The sequence below is a fragment of the Corapipo altera genome, unplaced genomic scaffold, assembly GCF_003945725.1.
Source record: "Corapipo altera isolate COAL_440 unplaced genomic scaffold, ASM394572v1 0, whole genome shotgun sequence".
Taxonomy (NCBI): Eukaryota; Metazoa; Chordata; class Aves; order Passeriformes; family Pipridae; genus Corapipo; species Corapipo altera.
This window is the reverse complement of record NW_020884872.1, coordinates 60,817,470-60,838,093: the sequence shown is the minus strand read 5'-3', so window position 1 is coordinate 60,838,093 and position 20,624 is coordinate 60,817,470.

Below are 20,624 nucleotides of genomic sequence, written 5' to 3'. Positions count from 1 at the left end.
TTCTAGGGATACAGCTTAGTATATTGAGTTATATTCATCCATTATAATTCTTCTTCACCTGACACTTTTTTACCATCATGTTCATTGGTAGCACTTTTTCTTGTTCACTTGTAGCCACCTTGATATTAACCAGGGTATCCAATTCCAGGGCAGTCACTTGTCATTTGGGGATTTCTTGGGTGACCACAATTCATGTTAATAAGGTCATGATACTCCAGGGAAGCATCAAACCCAAAACTTATGCTTAGAGCAAGCTGTACATTTTTCAGAAAGCATCAGTTCACTAGCATTTGCGCTATTCATTTGTAGATCCCATGTGAAACACTTTGTTTTCAGTTTATTTTTGTATTCTCTTGAAAAGAAATGTGTGATTTACAGGTTTTATTTTTGCCTAAAATTTCTTCAGGATATTTAGAGGACTCACAGGAGTCCAAGTAAACCATTCAAGTTAGAGAAAAATGGCCTAAACCCCAAACATTTGATATAGGTTCAATCCAGTAAGAAAGTTTTCTGAGATAGCTTTATTTTGGCTTGTACCATTAAATATAAATTCAAGGTGTATCTATTTCTTCTTTGTTTGTCCTCCACATTTCTTTACTTGGGCTCTAAAAACTGTCTTCCCATTCAGATGGGTGAGTTGCTTTCCTGTTTTGGTAATCACTCAGAGCTGAGAAGACTGAGAGAGATTTGCTGCACTCAGTGGCTGGAGTTGCTCAGCACTGTACAATTGCTGGTGCGGCAGTGAGCAACAACAACAGAAACAAGCCTGTTTAGCATTTATGACTTCGTTCTTTGTCAGCTTATCTACAAGAAGACATAAGTGTGCAACTGACTGGGCTTACACATTAACTCCAAGCCAGAATTCATATTGAAGGATCCTTCATATGGAAGAGACATATGTGTAATCAAGTATATGCTTCTCTCTTGGGCTTTTTATATGCAATTATGTGTGTAAACAGAATCCTTTTATCTATGTGTTGCTCCTGATTCAGGTAGTCTGTGCCCAATGTGCTCTGTGTGGGCACCTTGTTACTTCATTTTGAGTGATTTCTTCAACAACTGGCTAAGGTTTGGTGTAATGATTTGACTAGTACAAAAGCTGTGTAACTCTATGGATTCAGACCAGAGATATTACTGATATTACAGATATTTCCTTGCTACTTCCTGTTCTGCAGGTTATCTGATCTCATAGGCAAGCTGGTGGTCTCTTGCTGGAGGCCTCCATCCTGTGTTGGAGGCTGTCTCTAGCATTGGCACTGTTGGTGCTGAAATTCCCTTTCCCTTTCCTGTCAACTTTTGGAGTACAAGTGGAGATAACCCCAGCATAGACACCACCCACCATAGTATTTTAAGCCCAGTAATTTTGTTCTTGTCTGCTCCTTCAAAAGAGAAAAGAAAAACAGCTTTAGGGACAGAAGGGGAAGGTTTCCCCAGTTCATTCTTTAAATAACACTGGGGCAGAAAGAAACACGACTCTGCCAAATGGGTTTAGAAAGCCAGAGGCTAATACAGCATAGGAGGTGATGGCAAAATTCAGAATCAATCTCTGTATTGTATTATATTTAATCTTCAATTTCATTTATACTCATCATCTCTTCAGTACCAGCATCTTATCCAGTATTGATATCCTGGTAGATATTATAAATTAAGCATGATGACTCCACTTTTCAATATCTACAGAAAACAAAAAATTGTTAAAAATGGACTTGTAATTGATGTGATATTTTTATTCTTTACTGAGTTCATGGGGTTCATTTTTTCTTATTTTCATTGTCACTTTTTATGTTTGATAGCTTTGGTTTACAGAACACATGCTTTTATTTATTTCTAGGTGTATTACATTAAAGATTTTGCTCAGTCTAAGCTAGTGTAAATAGTGGAGAACAGAAACTAGTACTGTTGTATATTATTTGTTTATTTCAGATAAAGTACCATTTAATATGTGTTGTGTTTATGTTATAAATTCTACCACCTCAAATATTTACGTAGGTCTAAAACAAAAAGAATATAAATTACGTGACTAAAAATTTTTAGACAATTGCTGCATAGGACAAACCGATCCAATTTAAGGCTTTGTTCAGATGTTTTACCACCAGATTAAATTTTTAGATACAATGCATAAAAAAGACTACACCACGAAATTTTTCAGAATATATACTGAGTAATACTCCATTTTCAGTGGTTTAACACAGAGAAAAAAATTTTTTTAATTTCAAATTTACACTTATATGTTTATTTTTCTTTATAGTATTGCAAGACATCTAATGGTATATGGTTTTTGTATAATAGAATTGAATGTTGCCTCAGGTAGAAGGATTATATAAAACATGTATGTGTGTGGACCTACTGCCCCCACCAGACTCTTGTATGTTGAAACAAGATGAAACACCTTCAGTTATAGGGTGAGGGCAGAAATGCCCAAGATTTAAGTTCATAGAATATTTGCTATAGATGCCTTTCAAAAGATTTCAAAAGATTAATAATTCCGTACTGTTAACTTGTGCTCTTTCTGAACAGGTGTTCACATTGCGTTACTGGAATGTACTGTAGACTTGTATTCCTTGATATTCAGAGATGTCTGTAAAAGACTTGTAGAGTAAATGTCTGTAAATGACTTTCACAGTCATATCTTGTATGTGTTTTTATTCTCCTCCAACTGATTTTTTTATTTCACTTTCCTTCTCAGTTAAATTTAGAAGTTTGTACTCTTAGGGATATTTCAGTCAAAGGCACTAACCTTTACGCTTGATTCTCCTTTTCCCTGTCTTTCAGATAGGCAATTGCAAGGCATTATTGTTAGAGAAGCAGAAATTTCAAATCCTTACATGGTTGACTAAATAGCTAACATTCTATTCTTATGTATGAATAAAAATGTTTTTAAAATAATTTAATTGTCTAGGTCAGATAAAATTTATTCAGTATAACAACTGTATCATACAATTTTACAGACATTGTAAGGCATAACAATATTACTGAAAGTAAATGAAACCCTGTGTTACAGATATTTAATTTTTTAAAAAATAGGAAATGAAGAGTTCCCATTAAATTCTGCTTATCTTTAAGTGCAGAAGTTTAGCAGAGGCACTAAGACACAGATAACCCGGTCTGCTACACTTTTAATCTTCACTCCATTCAGTGGACATTGCAGTACATTTTTGACCTTTTATCTCTGACATGAGATGCACATTTGATGTTGAATAGTACCCTTTCTTGTAAGGAGCTGCTAAAGAGTTTTAAAGCAAGAATTAAAACCTGTTTCGAAAAAAAAAATTAAATACTATTTGAATATATTTTCAGTTTGTAGTAACATTATGCCCATCCTGTGCAATACAAGTTGAAGGCAAGCATGGATTCCAAAGTGCTATGTATTTCACAGTTAAGTTTTAATGTATCCTTTTTGTGCCAAAGTATCTGAAAGCTGTAAAGATGTATGGTCTGCCTTTCTCCCAACCCATACTGTTCAGTACTCAGGAGCCCTTAGTGCACATCAGCAGTGATACGTTATTGACTGAATATTCATGTGATTCCTGACATTTTAATACTTTCTCATTCTGTCTCCTTGTAATCTTTTCTCTTTCGTAAGACTTTTTGCAATGCAGAATCCCTTGACATATGTTTTCCCTTCTTGATTTTCAAACATATGTTGGGCAAAGTTGTAAAGCTTATAAAACAATAGTTCCTCCTGTCCTGAGCAATTGCCAGATTGTAGATTTCCTATGAATAAAATATTACATTTTTAAGTACTGAAAAAATACAAAACCAACCTCACTATTGAAGATTCCCCAGAAGACAGACAATTCACTCAGATGTGGTTATTACAGAACAGTCACCTAAAATTATCATGATTTTAATGCTGGTTTCTGATTTAATCCAATTGCTATTCCAGAACAACTGAAAACACTAGAACCCTATTCACCCAAGAGGGGGTGGCAACAACCTTAAATCTCAATAAGAAAAACTGAAACACTGACCTCTATATTCCTAGTTGCTTCAGGGTGTAATTAAGGGTGAAATCTTGTAAACAAGAATCAATGGCAAAACTGTTGCTGGCCATGAGGGTGCTGTGTCTGACTCAAGGCTACACAGTTTGTGCCTTCCCCTCTACGTATGTACATGCTATAGTATAATGTGAATATGTACAGTTTCCTTTTAATTTTCTTCATAATTAATCAGAAACTCTACCATCCTCACCCTGCCTTCACACATCTTCCCTCAGAGACTTCACACTCCTGATCATTGGAACATTGAGATGGGTGCTGTGAATCCCTGTCAGCGCCATGAGACACCACAGAAAGCAGACCTGACACTGGTACACTCTTTTAAAGTTTTCTATTTATAAACCAAACATCAACGGCTACTAAGTTCACTCAAAACCCCTGTGAGCTCCAGGCAGAGACCTTTCCTTTTCACAAACAACGTTGTGTTCTGCTCTGAAAACTGATGCTGTCAAAAGAAAATGTAGAAATCATCCAACATCCTCCTCCTGTATTCCTTACAAATAAATTCAGTTTTAGTTCAAAAAGATTACATTTTGTTATTGTCCCTCTTAGTTAGATACAAGCACATGGTAATTATCTGGCTTCCTATCTGTCCGTTTTACTAAAAGAGACAATTTTTTTTCCCACCAGAATGGAAATGCAAATATTATTATTGAAAGCAACAAATGAAAACTTCAGGGATGAAAAATGAGTTTTATCCACCAACATTTCACTCATTCCAAATATAGGATTGTGACCTTTCCAAATTAAAGCTTTTACACTATAATACAAGGCTTTTCAAAAAGAAAATAATTTTAATTCCATTCATCTAAAATAAATGTGTACCTTCATATGATCAAAGGAAAAAGTGTGTGCATCTTGCCTCTACTGTACACCTCAAATAAAAATGTAGGGAGAGACATCAAAAGTAGGGGATATCTTAAACTTCATAAAACCTGTACATTTGTACTGTTACACACATATTCCCATACTGTCTTACAGTAGGCCTCTTTCTGTACAGTTCCAGTAACTGGATTTACAGGAGCTTATTTTTATTCATAACTAGATAAAAAAAATACATTCCCTGAATCAAAGTGAATTAAAAAGAAATAACATGCAAGGAGAGAAAGTAGTACAGATTTCTCATCAGCAGTCTAATCACGAGTGACCCACGGGCAACTTGAAAGCTGCCCACACAATTACTCATGGAGTCTGCTTAGAAACAGGCATCGCTGCCAGGAAGGTCTCTTTCTTACCTTGAATGCAAGTTTAGTGATTGCCACTTACAATAGGAATCGGTGGGGAGGAACACAAAGTGCAAAGCGCTGTGTTAAACTGACACTATATATCACTGTTTGGCAGGCTGTACATTTTTATGTGATGTATTTTACAGACATAGATAAATATACACAACTAGGGTAAGTATGACCAACAGGGAAATTCCTAGTCTAGTTTTTCTTTTCAGTTGTGCCAGTCTCACTAAAGTTAATAGACCTGCCTCAGTATGAGAGACAAGACTTTTTGAGTGTGCTGGGTGAGAGAGTGGTACTTTCTGTCTCATACTATGCTACAGGCACACTAAACACTCTGAACTTCCAAGTAATGAAAAGCTGTGAGATCAAAGCACAACTGCCTTGGTAACCACCATGGCTAAAACCTGATCATGGTTTAAGTGACTTCAAAAGCATTATGTGAGGGATGACTTTAGCATTTGAACTTAACCTACAGTGATATTCCAGCAACATTATGCATATAAAGGAGGTTTTTCTGCTGCCTATGGTTGTGTTAGGAACAGACTTGACCAGCTTTCAACCACTAGAAAGGAAGTCTTTATTAGCATTTTTTTCATTGAATACTTTTTTTTCCCAAAATAAATCTATGTTGGCGTGGGTGGAAGGTAGGATTTAAATTATTTCCAAAATTGTATAAAATTCTCTCAACGATTTCAAGAAAATATTTTTGACTTAAGAAAGCCTGACTATTTTGACAGTTTAGTTGTTGGTTTTTAATGAAGTAAGTTTAAAATATCATCAATACAAAGAGTATCAAAAGGCTTTAAAAATCATAAAACATAAATAAAATATTTTCTTTTCAGCTGAGTAAAATGTACCTCTGTACCTGGAAAAAACTTTTATTTCTAGTTATTTCTCTGAGGAAAATACCACTTTAAGTAATTCTTGCAGCACTGTTTTATAATGAAATGAAATCATTCTTTCCACTCAATTGACAGCTGATCTGAAATAATTGATTCACATTTCATTTGCACAGACAGAGAATGATGTTGCTGAACACAGTATTTTAATATCTTTTCATAGTACACTGTTATATATCCACATTTGATGTTTTAAAGTTTCTGTATTCATCACAAACACTGACTGATGTGACTATGAAATATATTAAATATTATAAACACAATATTCTAGTTTGGCAGGAAAACACATAAGAAAAGAAACAGACCGATTGACCTGGTATATGACCTCTTCTCATCACATCATTTTCTTTGGCTTTTCACTGTCTACTTATTTCCTTCAAATGGCAGGCAGAATTTTTTTGTTATTTATTCTGCCACCAAATCACCTTTAAAAAACAGAAGTTTATACATAGCAAATCAGTGCCAATAGAATCTTTTTTTAATTAATCTGAAAAATGTGATATGCTTATATATTGTTGAGTTCAAATACTTTCATGTAATTTAAACTGTTTTCTAATAACTACTCAAATTATTATTGAAGTCACTCAAGGTTACTCCTCTTAATAACCTGTGGACTCACTGGTTTTATTATTCTCCCATAATACTGAAAGATGTTCCTTTTAGAGTTATACACTTGAAGAAGGACATTAAAACATCAGTGCTTTTTAGTAGCTAAGAATTTTATAAGAACCAAGATCCTCAGCTGCACTGATTTGCAAACTCTGAGGATTTCCACTAAAATTAACTGTTACCTTTCCATTTCCAAATATGCTCAAAATCAAATTGTCTAATAATAAGCTTCCTTAAGGGATATACTTCTGCAAAGAAAAATATATAAGGCCCTGCATATTAGAGTGTCATATTATCTGTGGAGGAAAGAGAAGAGATTGTTGTGTGGGCTTTCTTTGTTCAAATGAAACAATCAACATTGGTTGGTCTGAGATAGTAAGGTTATTGCAAATCAGTAAGACCAAGAAAAGTTTCCATTCAAAATCAATGGCAAACTCCTATGGACTCATATTGACTGTTGTGTTTAAGAAAAGGAACTCAGAAAACTCACATTACTGTGTAATGAAAAAGATGCAGGCTTGGACAATTTCTTTGAGAAGTGTAGGTAATGATAAGAGAGCTACTGTAATAAGTGGAATAGAGACATTAAAATGATAATGCACGGTTTAATCTAGATGTACAGAGACCTCGTAGCTTATTTTTCAGGATTGGTTCATTTACCTATTTTGAACACATAGAAGAGACTTCAACAGAAAGTAAATATAACAACTTGATTTTGAACTCTGATCTCCTTTGCCCTTCATTGCAAAGAGCTTCTTCCTGATTTTGTAAGCAAATTACTGCAAAACCTAGAAGTTATTCAGTAAAATTGAAGAGGCGTGGGCATTTTCTAAGCCCAAATTTGTCATAATTGCTTCAGGTGTGAAATTTCTCTAAATACTATATGCACCGTGCATTACATTGTCAGAAAATCATGAAAAAAAGAAAATCCTCAGTGTTATGGAGAAAGCCTCTGGGATCTTAGATGTCAGTTTGAGGAGAGAGATTGCTTTACCTATAAATTCATCTCTCCCAGAACTGACATCCAAGGTCCTAGAGCCTTTTCCATATCATTAAAGACTTTTTTCATGCGATTCCAGCAATGCATTCCTTTTTACAAGAAATGCACAGCTATTCATATTGCAGACAGCCAGACATGCTGCTGACTGTCTAAGAATATTAGAACTATAGGAAATGGAGGTACCAAAATAAGATATTGCACTAAATTTTCAATAAGCTTTCATAAACTAGAATCCAATATATGTTTCAAATGAAAAATGTAATTTTGAAAAAGCAAACAAAATAATTCTAACAAAAATAAAAAGCAAATGAAGTATAATCTATTAAAAATGTTGGATATTCACATTTTAATTTGTATATGTGTGTTTCTTAAGAGTAAACTAGGAGAAGCATAAATGGACCATCAGTCTTACTTTGGTGTTATAGTACCTTCCTCTGTGTACTGAAAACACTCTATGCCTTCAGGTAATAACAAATTACAGTCACAGATTAACTGCATTAAAAGAGAAAAGAAATGTACATTTTTGTCAGTGAGCTTTGGTTCTGTTCAAATTTACTACTTTAGTTACAATTAGTAAATGCTACATGGACTTTAAGACAATTTTATTCTTCATATGAATTGTAGGGGAAAGCAATTTATTATTAAAGCAGGCTAGAGATGTGGTACTAAGTGTATCATAAAGTTGTGCTACTAAGAGGTCAGGGATATTAATCTGAGCAATAGTTTTTCCCAGTTAGGAGCATATGACTGTTAGCAGACTCAGAGTAAACAGAGAGGTTTTTTCAAATTCACACTGCAACAGCTGCACACTGAGGGAATCCTGGCAGATGAACAGCTCTGGGGTATTATTACTCTGTTTTTAGGCATTAATAGACCAGAATAGATCTGTTGTTATATGACCACAACTTGAGCTCCAGATGTACTTATACTTTTTAACAGGTGAATAATTTTAAGTGCTTTAAAGGGTATTTCTGAGGTTTGATGTGAGTTAATTTAGTGGATAAATTAAACATGAACTTGAGTGATATTGCAGTCACTTACCTGAGTGCATCCTTTTTTCCAGGGGTGTCAGAGGGAGGGAGGGAGAAAAAAAGGAAAAAAGGAAAAAAAGAAAAACTAAAAAAAAAGGAAAAAATGAGAGGAGAGGTTCGGAGAGGAGAGGAATTCTAAAAGCAGATGAGATTTTGATAACTATTAGTTTTATACATTTACAGCTGAAGTTTTGGAAGCTTAAGTGATACAAATAATTATTGTCAATATATTCTAGAATCAGAAAAGTCAGAGGATAGGCTTGGCTGACTCAGGTATTTTTGTTCTGATATTAGGTCTTTTGGAAAATTTTTCAGACTCTTTTGCCCACCTTTCAGAATCACAAGGCCTTATTTTTGTTATGACTGCAGCACAATAGCTGCATCAACCATCACTTCTGAGAAGATACATGCTTTCTAGCTGAACTGCAAAAATGCTTGTTAATGTTGACTACCACTTAATACCCAGAAAAAATAGTTTTTCACACTGGAAACAAAAATATTAATTGTTTTAGACATGATTGTGTTTTCTAACAACAGATTGGGCAGCTCTGCAGTCTGGGAGAGAGCTAAATAGTCTTTTATTTTCTATGTACTAGACATGCATAGAAATTTGGGAAGTATATTTTATCTGTCACTTCTGCTGGCAGCAGACTAAATTTGCCTACGGTTGGCTTCATGCCCTATGAAGTCAGTTTCTCTCCCTTTAACCCTGGTGTCTTACTTGGGTTGTAATTACACAAGGGATAAAAGGTAAGGGGTCTGTGAGCTTGTTACCTAGGGGTGAGTGGGATCCATTCCCCCATAAACCTCTCTAAAATCTCTCAGAGTCTTATTTCTTTGCTTTTTGTTTTGAACGAGCCCCACTCCTAGCAGAGCAACAGAACCAGAAGGAAAGAAGAGGAAGCATATTGCACCTTCACAGTGGCAGGATTTTCCTGAATACCACCAAGTTCCAGCACTGGGCAAATGGCAGCTTGGGCTCAGTAAAAAAGAGGTCACAGAATCATAGAATTATTTGGGTTGAAAGAGACCTTAAAGATCATCTAGTTCCTACCACCCCTCGGTAGGCAGAGATGCCACCCAGTAAATCAGGTTTCTCAGGGCCCCATCCAACCTTGCCTTGAACAATTCCAGGGATGGAACATCACAGCTTCTCTGGGCAACCTGTTACAGTGCCTCAATACCTTCACAGTAAAAAAACCTCTTTTAGTTTAAAACTGTTCCTCTTTTTCCTATAATTATCTGCCTTTGTAAAAAGTCACTCTCCCTCCTTTTTATAAGCCCCTTTAAGTACTGGAAGGCTGCAATGAGATCTCTCTAGAGCCTTCTCTTCTCCATGTTGAGCAACCCCCTGCTGTCTCAGCCTGTCTTCACAGGAGAGATCAACTTCATGGCCCTCATGAATATTATACACCAGATCAGTTATTATTGGGTCAGAACCACCTTGTGGGGAGTGTGTGGGGTGTGTGTGAAGGGGGAAGGGATGGGTCAAACCTCACAGAGGTGGGATGGCATTGTATCCCTCATAGCAGGTCCCTGGAGCCCCCACAGAGGCTCACACATATGGCCCATATAGACCAGGAGTAGCTGTCAGTCATAAGCAGTCTGGTAAAACTATAACACACCACACCTCCTGGAGCCCCTAACCCAGTCTCAGATTGACAGGGACAGTGAGGACACTGCTCCTCACCCTGTCCTGGAACCCCAGAGTATCTGCTGGGTCAGAAACCCCGCCCGGAGGGGTTGGCCATAGGGACCAGAGCAGATAAAACCAAGGGCATGTGTTAGCCTTGTGTTGAGGCCCTGACATCTGGACATGTGAAACCTGGTCTTCCACAAGGTTTCAGTGGTAACTATACAAACCATCTCTCCCTCTTCTTTTCTCTTTTTGCTCCCTCTACTTCTCTTTCTTTGTTCCTTTCTTGGTGCTTCGAGTGGCTTGGAGCTGGAGTGATTGGATCTTCACTTAAATATTGTGGATTTATTGGATTTTGGCAAAAGTGTTGTGGATTGGTTGGATCCTAAGTGTTGTATATGTATAGCATATGCACTGAGTTGGTACTGTGGTGGAACATTTTTGTCTTTTTGAACTTTGGCCAAGCTCCCTTATTTTCTCCACTAAATTAATAAAGAAATCTCTTGGGAACAAGCCCATGGCTCATTCTCATGACACTATCTTGAGGTATTAAAGAACCCTATATCTATATATTAAAGTAAAACCCCTAGCTGGCAGCTCCCAGGGCTGGAGTCTTACAATGAAGCAGTAGGACCCTGTCTTTATTGTTCTGAGGACCCCAGACCTGGATGCAGTACTCCCAAGTGGGTTCTCATCAGAGCAGAGAGACAGAATCATCTTCCTCAACCTGCTGGTCACCCCTCTTTTTGTGCAGCCTAGGATGCAGTTTGCCTGCTGGGCTGCAAGCACACACTGCTGGCCAATATCCAGCTTTTCATCCATTGGAAACTCCAAGTCCTTCTACATAGGGTTGCTCTCAATGACTTTATCTCCCAGTCTGGGAGACTCATATCTGGGATTACTCTGATCCAGGTGCAGCACCTTGCACTTGGACTTTTGAACTTCATGAGGTTCCTGTGAGTCCCATTCTCAAGTTTGTTCAGTTCCTCCTGGATGGCATCCCTTCCTTTGTTTTGTCAACTACACTGCTCAGCTTTGTGACATCTACAAACTTGCTGAGGGTGCACTCTATCCCACTGTCTCTGACATTGATGAAGATACTGAATGCACCAGTCTCAAGCCAGAGCCCTGAGGGATATTGCTTATTGCCAACCTCTGCCTGGACAGAGCCATTGACCACAACTCTGGCTGCATCCATCCATCCATCCAATTTCTTATCCACAAAATAGTCCACCCTTCAAATCTATATCTCTCCAATTTAGTGATAAGGATGTTGAGTGGGACTGTGTCCAAGGTCTAGGTAGTTGACATCACTCAGTCTTCCTGTGTCGACCATTGCAGTCACTCCATCATAGAAGTCCATCAGATTGGTCAGGCATGATTTTCCCTTAGTTGAGCCATGCTGGCTGTCTGAGATCACTTTCTTGTCTTGTACATGCCTTAACAGTGTTTCCATGAGGATCCTATCCTAGCATAAGAAAGAGTTAAAAAGATGTGCTTTACAAAGATGTCCATTTCTTCAACATGTAAGATGTAAATATACTCATTTAGCTAATATCTTCTTATTGATCATTATCCCATTTTATTTTGTATGATATTGCAATTTTAAACCTCAATGTCTTACATGTGCGTACCCACACAGACACATGCACATATCACAATTTTACTAAAATTTTTCAAAAATAGTTGTAATTTCCTAAGAAACAATAAAAGTGTTACCAGTAAGGATTCAGCTGAGGTTTCTAAGTTAGAAAAACCGTTCATTCCCTTTATAGTAAAATGTAGTGGAAAAGACAGCATGAGACAGAAGTTCTTAGGTGGGAAAGCTCCAGACTTTACCTAAGCCATTGCTGCTTATATGGCAATACGCTGTTCAAAGATATTGTCATAATCTGCAGGTAGAATAGAATTACTTCTTTTGCTTGATCCAAGATCTTTCCCTAGCCACAGCATCATATATCTGCTGCATTGGGTTCTAGGTTCTTTGTAGCATCTTCAAGCTGTACATGGGCATCACTGGAAACTTTTGACATGATGGTGAAGTAGTTTAGATATGAATAAAATACTTTATTTGGGACACCATATGGTGGAAAGAAGGGCTGCAAAATAGCTACATGACAAGAGAAATTCATCCATTTCACAAAGACCTACTCACAGCCTAAAAATATCTTACTTAGGTAAGACATTTTGGCCTTTGTTCTGCCGTTCATCTGCTTAGAGATGTGAAAAAAAACCCACTCAAACAGTAATGAAGGATGGTTAAAAATAAGCAATTAATTTTATATAGGAGAAACACCATTTGCTTTAGCTGCTCCTTTTCCTTGTCTGCAGATGATTGCTTGTTTCAGCTTTTGTCAAAATTCTCTAAACTTTTTGAAATTTCCTCAGCCAAAGATCAACTCTTCTATATCAGCTTTCCCTAACAGAAGCCTCAGAGTCTAAGGGCAACTATGCAGACACCTGTTAAAGAATAAACATAAAACCCAGGGGAAAAAAACCAACAAACCAAAAAAAATTTAGGTCTCGTTTAACTTATTTTGCAAAATTCCTAGTAACGTAGCTAATGAGAGGAAAAACATTCTTTTTTTTCTTTAGTCCTTAATGGAGGTGTGCAGAAGAACATCATGTCAAGATTTTGCTTTTCCAGCATTAGGGTGTGCAAAAGACTAACTAGAAGAAAGAAAAACAAAACAAAACAAAACAAAAACCACCCCCAAAACAGAGAAAAAGAACAGAGAAGCATAGACAAGCGGGAAAAAAGATTTTAGATCAAGAGAAAATGAAAAGTTACAAGGCAACTGCTTGCAAAGATGTACAGGAGGAACAGCAGAGAGAAGCAGAATCCAAAGGCCCATGAAGTCACACCAGCCAATAACAATGGTCATGCCTTCAGGCTCATCACTTTACCATGGTTTTAATAATCTAACATCTCCGGAGTATATATCCATCATCTTTCAGTACCTCCAAGGCAGTCCACCAGTGAACATTGAGAGAATTGATGTTTTACTGAGAAAATAAAAGGAGTATATAAAAATTCAAACCTAGGTTTTGCTATTTGGCATATACAGTAAACGATTAGACTTTATTAATTAATCTGGGCTTTCATAAACCACCAATGTATTTGAGCAGATTTTTTTTCCCTCTTTTTAGAAGAATAAGTAGCATGCAGACATTTTAATAACCTCACGCCTCAAGTGTATGTATTTCTAGTACCTGCAAGCAGCATGATTCGTCTGTCGACCACTTAATTTCCTAACTTGAAGGATAGTAAGCTATTTAAACAGAAGGGGAGAAATGCATGATGAGAAATAAAGAGGTCATTCTATTTTTAATGATTTAGCCTGCATCTCCTGGTTTTACTTGTTATACATTTTTATCCTTGATAAAATTATAGGCTACCCGCTGTCAAGCAGAAATGAAGATCATATGAGAAAGTATAACCAGGTAAAATGTAACCAGGCAGCTGATCTGTTTCCTGCATCTTCATAGCTTATGGGATTAAAGCATGACAAGCAGAAAAGTGCAGGGATCACAGTTACACAGATCAATCTTCATTTGGGATTGTTACTTTGATGTGATCCAAGTAAATTCCTTTTAAGAAGTAAGGATGTGGTTTCCACTTATGGTGATTAAGTGTAATCTAGTTTGATTCAATATATTACTATATAAGTTTCTTTCCAAGTTCTTTTCTGAAGATTCAGGAACTTTCACACTTACAAGTTTCTGCTTACTGGGAACCTATTTCTACAAACTTATTGAAGCAGTAAATTGAATAGGAGAAGGAGGTTACCAGTTTTCCTTCTTCAGAAGTATCAGACAAGTGTTATTACAAATAAACTTAAATATTCTGCATCTCTTTTGTCTGGCCTACCACGTAGGTTAATAAAGTCTTACATCTAGTTTAACTTTCTGAAGGCTTAACAGTCTCTTGCCCAGATTCTCAAATGATTTGCGGGTAGGTCAATGTGAAACAGACTCGAAAGCAGATAGCATCAAAGTGGATCTATTTGAATTTTTCTTATGAGCAGGTCAGAACCACTCACAAAGCTTAGAATTTGAAAAGCTAGTTTAAAAATTAAATTAACTAACATCACTTTTTTTGAAATAAAAAAAACACAGGATGAGAGACAATATAAATAAAAATAATTTGTTAAGAAATCTTTCTCGGAGCACTTTATTCCAACCAAGGTTTCAGGGCATCAGGCTAGTGACTCTGAACTATTAAAATAAACTATTTCCTACCATATTGCCTTTTAAACCAGCTTAATTTCTAGTCCAGTCAGGTCCCATAGCACTATGACAAATATAACCCTGATAAAATTTTCCTCTCTGCATTGTTTCACTCATCCATAAAAGTTCATTGAAGGTTTGTACTAGTAAGTTACAGTATGGTGAGTGTCTCTGTATGGCTCAAACTCCAGTTTCAAGGAACTGCTCGCCATGAACTACTTGGTTGACTACTGGCTTACTTGTCAACTTCATACATTAGAATTTAATGGGAGTAACTCTTTTTTTCTATGACAGAAAAAACTAATGAGCTAGAAGAAGCAACAAAAATCCAAAAGGCTTAAAACCTTTACTCAAAGCTGGTTACCTGAAACTAGTGAGGCTTACAAAAATATAAAAATTTCTCAGCAAGAGATAAATTAGAATATGAAGATTAGACAGTCCATCAGGAAGTGGGCCACTATATCATCACTTTTCCCTTTTTCCAGCAGAAAAAACAATATGCATTTTCTCCTAGACTCTGATGGGCACACTGATCCCATGGATATGTTTGCACCGATGAAAATTTTCTACAAACATGAAAAAAGTAAAGATCTGATATTATCGCACTTAATATTACTAATCAAATAAGGTACATGAATTTACACTTTGCAAATTGCACTGCACATATAAATTTTATTGATGACAGTGGTGAACAGTTTATGAATTACAGCATGATTAATGGAAACTGGTAGAATTCAATTCATGCTCTTGTGAGACATGAAATAGTCTATGCAGTCACATATGACTCCTGAAGGCTTGACATTCAGGCAAATAAATGAGTCTGGCATGCATTTGGCTGCTGCCTTTGCAAAGCAGTCTGTGCATGTATTCACAACTGAAATTACTTGAAAAAAACAGCACATTAAATCTGTTGATTAGCTCATAAATTTGGACTATCCCTTTATGCCTGCTCCTAAGTCAGGGAGATATCCAGATAGTTTTAATATACGGAGCCTTAGCTGGTGCTCCTTAAGATCTGAGTTTTCTAAGTCCATCTATTTGGAAGTACTCTCCAAGTTGCTGCCTATTTCAGGATGTTTCTTAATTATGTCATTACTTTGTTGAGAAAATGCTGATATTTAGTGCATCTCCTTGCACTGAAAATTCTATCTCTAATGTTTGAGTGTTTTCCAAATAATATCAGCAATGTAAACTCACAGACCACATGAAAACTCTCATATCCTTTCAAGAAAAACTTCTGCTTGGAGTAAGTGATAAGAGAGCATAAGAGACAGAGCAAGCAAAGGGAAAAGGAGTATCGTCAATACTTTTTCTCAATTCCAATCAAAGCTCATCTTTAGCTCACCTCCCCTTTTGTTAATCTTTGGTCAATGTCTGAGTCCTTCTTCCCCTTGCAGATTTATTCTTTCTTAACTCTCACATCTTTCCCTCCCTGAAGTCTTAACACTTTATAGCTAGAAGCTTTTTCTTCATGGCCTCTCCCCATGATATCACTCTATTACCTGAGTACTGCACTGGCTTCTGATTTCCTTCCACAGTCACTCTAAATCCTTATTCTTGTCTTCAAGGTTCTATTCCTGCTATTTGTCTCTCATCTCTCTCCTATTTTGATGCTCATGTGTATCTTATATCCTTTCAGCTCAGAAGCATGACTTTATTTCAGCTGTGAAATCTGTGCTGAAATATCAATGCTCATTCCTTATATTTCAGCTTCTGAGATTCCATAAAGAACACAAAAAAACTGAAAACAAAACATCTAATTCTCAACATTGCTATAATCAAACTTCAGATAAAAATACATAGTAACTAGCTTTATCATAATAAAATTGAACATAATTCCTAGCAATATTTCAACTTCAACAAAACAAACCACTTAAAAGTAGTGATGGCAAACACTAGAAGACTACAACACGCTGTTCTTTGTCAACATATAGACCTTCATCTCATGCAAATTTAATGATTTATCACACCTCCTACACCAGTGCTTTCTGAAGTTGTTTCCTAAAATGAAAGAAAATGGAACCAATGGCCTGGTCATCATTCCCATGGGATCTCTAATGAAAAAAAGGCTCACCTTATCTTCTGGACCTGATCAGGTAGTCTTTGGTTTTAATTAAAAATTTATGTCCTACCAGAGCAGAAAAAAAACCCTACAAACCCACTCACTGAGGCTGCAGAAAAATCACCTATCTTTTCGGAAAGTAAAAAGGGTACCCCCAGCATTAAAACAACAGGATATGAAAGAGATTAAACAGAAAATATGAGCTTTTTTAAATGTATTTGAAGAAGATGCATTACTAAAATAGTTCATCTGAAAAGAGTAATAATTTTGATTTCCTGTTCAAGATCCGGGAGAAGACGATGGAGGTACAGCTAATTAAACTTCAGATGTTGAAATTCCAACCTGTAAACAATCTAATTTTAAATGCAAGTGCCTCATAAAAACCTTCCCAAAATCTCCACAGGCATCTGGACAATGAAGATGTAATATCAACCACTGATGAAAATTCCACTGAAAACAAATGTTCTGTCCAAGATATTGAAGATAAAAACCCTGACTCTGTTGAAGTCAACAGCAGATCTCCCATTAGCTTCTCAAGGGTCACAATTTCAAGAAGAATCTTTGTAAGGACTGTGAACCTGATGATAAGTGAATTGTTAATTATTATAATTTTGCACTGAACATGTCATATAGCCTTCGTACATGTACATATATATATGTATATATTCTCAAGTAAGTACATACACAAATTTCCTACAGCATTTTAAGAGATAAAAACACAGCTACTGAAAATATATGGAGGAAGTAAAAAGGTGATTTATGAAAAAAAATCTAAAAGTCTCATTTCTCTGTGTCTGTTCTACTATATTCTTTCAAACCTCAAATAATCATTTGTGGGAAAATAATTTAGACATTCAAAATTTATGTTTTCCGTTTCTTCTACCTTTTCCCCTTGTTTAGCCCTCCTAAAGTTGTCTTCCTGTGAAAAAGACTTTAGACCTTGCTGAAAAGCACTATGTACTATTTTACTTTTTCAGCAAAAATCTTGAAAAAACACATACATATACAGATAAATCATAAAAGCCTTCCTGACAGAAAGGTTGACCCTGAATACAAGGCCATTTTAAATGGAAAAAAAGGTTTTAAATAAGTGCATGAATATTGATCGACTCCACTTATAAAATCCCTGTAGTACAGAAGGGCCAATATGCTGACTTGTTTGGTGCAAATACAACAAATCCAAAATGCAGGAGTAACATAGTAGCACTAAAAGATGAAGAGATGAAGTCCTGGTTTTATATTTCCAGCATTTAATCTCTATCCAAGCAGTGAATGTCTCCATATGAACCTTCAACATACTGCCATCCTGGCAAGGCAAGCTACTTCCCAGGGCAGTATGAAGATACACCTCACTCCAACCATTTGACTTTGAGCGAGTAACGCTCAGACTTTTCTGCAGCTGTACATGATGTGTCTGCTGCAGTGTGCTTCCTCAGTCACATGCAGAAGGAAGTAGACTAGAGTATTCATAAATATTGCTCTCCTCTGTCCAACTCATGCGGCGGAAAGCAAGACCCAGGAGGCAACCTCACCCCAAGCTGTCCCTGAGAAGTTTGGTCATCGTATGACTGGTACAGGCAGCTGAACCAAGTAGTCTGGACATCTCTAGGGTCTCACACTGTGTACATGGGTCCACCTCATGTCTTCCACTAACACTGCCTTTAAAGATGGGAAATACTTTTTATGTGATGAGGCCATTTATCTTCAAGGGCAAATTCTGAGAACTGCTTTCTGGAAATTAAAGCATCTATGATAATTAACAACTTTTGTCGCTATTAAACTAAGATTTTAGATGTTATTACCAATCCCTTGTGTCATCATTCTTTCAGTCATTCATTGACATGATGTTTCAAGACAACATGCTTGCAGAAATATTTGGACTATGCCTTACACTCAAATTCAACCCAATTTTTCCTTCAGTTCATTTTTGTGTTCAATACTCAGAAAAGATTGAAAAAAAATAAGGATACAAAAAAATTCTTTTTGTTTTGGAAACTGAAGAGACTAATACCTCAAAATTATTTTCTTCAGCATTTCATGAAAATCAGATTTCAGGTGTTTTTGACAAGATTGCAAGTCAGAATCAGAAATGTTCAGCAATTGAGAATAAACTGCTCTGGGAGCAAATGTGACAGTAACAATTTTAATGAAAAGGAGAAAGGCTAGAAAACTCAGGTTGTGTTTTCAAAGTCTCTGAAGTCTCCAAATGAGATATTTGCTGCCTCAATAACAAGTGCAAGATCTACACTTTCAAAAGGAGGTATAGCAAAGAAAAAATGATTATTGACCTGACAAAAACTATTAGGCAAAATCACAAACTGGTTATGCAGAGAACTTACCATTCTGACCAATGCCACTAGTTTATTGTCATATATTTCATCTGGTTCTATTTTTGTTTTATTTTTCTTATTTCCCCCCTAACACATTAGTTCTTATGGACAGAGACTTTCTTTTCTATTCCTGTATATTCAATGTATTGCTCATTAGGGCCATGGTATAGCATTGCAGATTTTAAATCCTCACACAGAACAAAAGAGAACCTATATAAATTACAGAACCTGGAAGTTGTTGTGTTGATGTTTGATGAAATGAAGGGACTTTGTGTTGATTTCATGATTCCTGTTGCAAACCTTTCAACCTGTATGACATGTGTGTTCATTTTGTATTACTGCTATTATTACTAGTATTCTTGTTTTAATAACTTGAAGTGATTATTATTGTTATTGTTGTTACTATGGTCATCATTATTTAAGTATTTTGTATTACTGATACTATTTGTCCCACATCATCGAACAAAGTAGTGAGCTAATAATTGCTTTAGACACTGATTGAAAAAAATACCAAAAAAAAGTTCAAAAATTCACTTGGAGAAAAACAAACCAAACAAAAACACCCAAACAAACAACAACAACAAAAAATAACCAAAAAAACCCCAATGAAAAACCACAAAAGAATCAAAAATTCAGGTATTGCTCCAGTCTTGTGAATGCCTTTATTTAGATGAATTGAGATTCTCTGGACAAAACATGTAGTACTATACTTGGGTCTTTTGGGTCCAGAGAACAGAACAGAGAAGCAAATAAGGGTAGGATGGAATATGAACTAGAAAGTCAGATATGAATAATAAAAAACCAACCAAAACTTACATAAGTAGCCACATAGCTATGGCTGACCATGTTTTGTCTCTGATATTCTCTTGAAACTGCTGAAATTGAATCCTTTTCATCATGAGATACAGTTCCATATTCCGTAGAGGCCACATCCCCACAGTTTTGCTAAGGCTATTCTTAAAACATAAATCCACTTTTGTCCAGTTGAACATTTAATTGTATAAACAGTGAGTAACAGAACCTCCTATTCTGATCAGATATTATTAGTATTTTTGATTTTATTTCACAGCATTATTAGGAAATATGAACTCAAAACGTTAATTAAGAAAAAGAAAACCAGAAGCAATTACAATTGGTTTTTGAGAAAGTAAATGTTTTTCTCAGGGAGTGATTCCTATTTTGATGACCTCTGTAATGACATAGCTATTGCTTAAAAAGGGAATAACAAGCATCTATTGTCTTTACAAAATTTAAACTGACAATGCATAAATACTTTAATAACCCCTTTTGCATCAGAAAAATACAAATAGAACCACAGTACAGCATACAAAAAGATATCGTATAGGAGGTCTTATTAAGATATCTATGGTGGGTTGACCTTGACTGGACATCAGGTGCCCACCAAAGCTGCTCTATCAGTCCTCTTCTCGCTTGGACAGGGGAGAGAAAATACAATGAAAGGCTCGTAGGTGGAGATAAAGACAGGGAGAGATCACTCACAAATTACCATCATTCGCAAAACACACTCCACTTGGGGAAATTTGTTTAGTTTATTAGCAATCAAATCAGAGTAGGAAAATGAGAAACAAGAACTAAA